General features: G+C 34.6%; 1 non-coding gene across 1 annotated transcript; it reads left to right on the forward strand.

Annotated features, from left to right (window-relative positions):
* Positions 1 to 118: 118 nt before the first annotated feature.
* Positions 119 to 281, forward strand: LOC128650525 (U1 spliceosomal RNA). Its single transcript, XR_008400821.1, has one exon. It is a non-coding gene; the product is annotated as a U1 spliceosomal RNA (small nuclear RNA).
* The last annotated feature ends 2,489 nt before the right edge of the window (positions 282 to 2,770 follow it).

Here is a 2,770-nt window from a genome sequence, read left to right on the forward strand (position 1 = left end):
GGAGGAAGCATTGGAATGTACTTATCCCTCTGGTCAACTATATGCGGAAGAAAATAAGCTCCCTTATGTTTAGCAAGTAGCGCTGGAGCAGCGACCCGCTGGATTGTCACTACAACTCATACTTACCTGGCAGGGGAGATACCATGATCATGAAGGTGGTTCTCCCAGGGTGAGGCTCATCCATTGCACTCCGGGTGTGCTGACCCCTGTAATTTCCCCAAATGTGGGAACTTGACTGCATAATTTGTGGTAGTGGGGGACTGCGTTCGCGCTTTCCCCTGATTATTCATAGTAAATGATAGATTTCTTAGCCTGCTACTGTGTACAACACCATTTCATTCTTTGCAACTCTCTTGTCTTGACAGTGTGAATTCTCAGCCTGTAATATGCACCTTTACAGTGACTGTGCATATTGTTTTGCCAGCTTTTTTCACAACTGATTTTTGAAGGCACAGCCAATAGGTCACTGGCAGCGCAGCCTATTGTCTGATTAAAGGGACAGTATACACCAATTTTCATTTAACTGCATATAATAGACACTACCAGAAAGAAGAATATGCACAGATACTGATCTAAAAATACAGCATAAAACCTTTTAAAAACTTACTTAGAAGCTCCCAGTTTAGCACTGTTGAAAAGATTAGCTAGAACACTGACTGAAAGAGGTTGTATACCAAAAAGAGAAGACACTTCCCCGTCCTCTGAATATAAAACGACTCTTTACACAAACAGGAGCAAGCTGGAGTAGGTATACATCAGTATTCTTCTAAAAATGTGGGCTTGGTTAGGAGTCTGAAAATCAGTGCAATTTTATTTAAAAATAAGCAAAACTATATATTTTTTATTTAAAAAAAAAAACCCTGTATAGGCTATATAAATGGATCATCTACAAAACCTTTTATGCATAGAAAAATCTAGTGTATAATGTGCCTTTAATGGGACAATACACATAACTTGTAATAACAATATATTTCTGTTGTGTTGCTATAGAAAGGCAAATCAGCCAAGTCTACATGTTTTAAAAACTTGTTAACATCCTTTTTACTGCAATGAATTTTCAGTAGCCAAACTCCTCCCACTGCTTGACTGATTTGGAGGAGCCAATCTGGGCTTTAGTCTGCAGTCAATAAGGCTAGCCACACTCATAATGTTAGTATGAAATACAGTGTTTTCCTTTTGTAATCAGTTAAAGCCAATTAGGGAAAGATATGTAGCCGGGTTCGTCTTAATTAATCAGCAGGGTTTATTTCAAGATCTGAGAATTTGAAAAATCTTCATTTTCAGATCTAAATTAAATGTAAAGGGGGCAAAATAAACTTTTCTGCAAAGCTATATCATTAGGCATCACTAAACATTTTAGGGGTGCAACTAATGGTTATTTTCATAATTGATTAATTGGATGATTATTTTTTCTATTAATCGGATAAAAAAATCCTATATTTAAAATAAAATCCACATAGTGAGAGTTATAAATATAAAGTTCAGACTAAAACTTTACATTAACACAACTGTTTGTCCAATTTTTGAACTGGCAGAATAACACATTTTTATAATCGAGCAAAAAAAAAAACAAAACAACGAACCGTTTTAAAAGAGGTAGAACTACAAAGAGGTAGACTATCACTGTTAATAACATTTTGTTATCCACTCTCTCAGAAACTTTGCATTCAAATGCAAAAATGACAACGTGACCACATGCTCCTGGCTGAGGCTGCCTCTCTTTTTGCAAACTATTTTGTGTGCAGCAGTGAAGAGGCACTCAGATGGTGTTGAGGTGCCTGAGATGCATAAGTAGGGTTTTTGCCAATTTCACAAAGGTGGGATATTTATCTGCAAAGGGCCTCTTAAAAAAGTAAGCCTGGACTTCATTCTAACATAAAAATATCTTGACTATCTATATGCAATGGTAAATAACCAGATATAGAGGTTAGGGAAAAAATATCTAGTCCACTCTTAAAATAACAGATATATACTTATTGAGGTGGAATTTGGTATATATTACAATTAATAAAAAATATTAAAAAAAAAGAAAATTCAAAAGCTCTAAGGACTGTATATTAATAACAGGACAAAGCCTTACTTATTTATCTATAGAGTACATATAATCAGCAATAGCAAGCGATCTGCTAATAATTGTGCAAACAGATAATAGTGCACATAAATTCAAATAACAACTTCCATCAATCTAGGGTTAGGTGTAAATAACAAGCTTGGCACTATATCATGCAAAGCATAGTCCCAAATCACCTGATTTATTATAAACAATCCAAATGATGACTCCTATTTTATTTCTGGGTTTACATAAGCCAGGAGTAGTGATAAACTTAATAATGTCCTGAAAAAGTGAAAAGTAAACATCTGTATACGTCTTTTAGGCTAAGGACATAACCGTAAAACACAATACCATGTGCAGGAGTTCATCAGAGTAATAAGTTTAGCACAAAATAGCAAGAGCACTACACTGATGAAATTGGAACGCTCTTTTTTTGTAGTTCAATATATACACAAAATATTCAGGTTAGTTACCGGTAGTGTAACTTATTATATATATATAAGAATTGTAGATACCTGTGTGTATTTATTAAATTTCTAGGTTTTTGTGATAGGTATATATATATATACCCAATGAGCTTGAGTGCTTGTGCACAAAATAACATTAGTTACGGATATAGTCTGTATCAAAGACGATAGAGACTAAAAGAGTGCACTTGGGTAGCACTTCTGTTCCATGAAAATAACATAAAGATTTATATAGACCTTAAACAACCAC

Source organism: Bombina bombina, chromosome 2, assembly GCF_027579735.1.
Source record: "Bombina bombina isolate aBomBom1 chromosome 2, aBomBom1.pri, whole genome shotgun sequence".
NCBI classification, from domain to species: domain Eukaryota; kingdom Metazoa; phylum Chordata; class Amphibia; order Anura; family Bombinatoridae; genus Bombina; species Bombina bombina.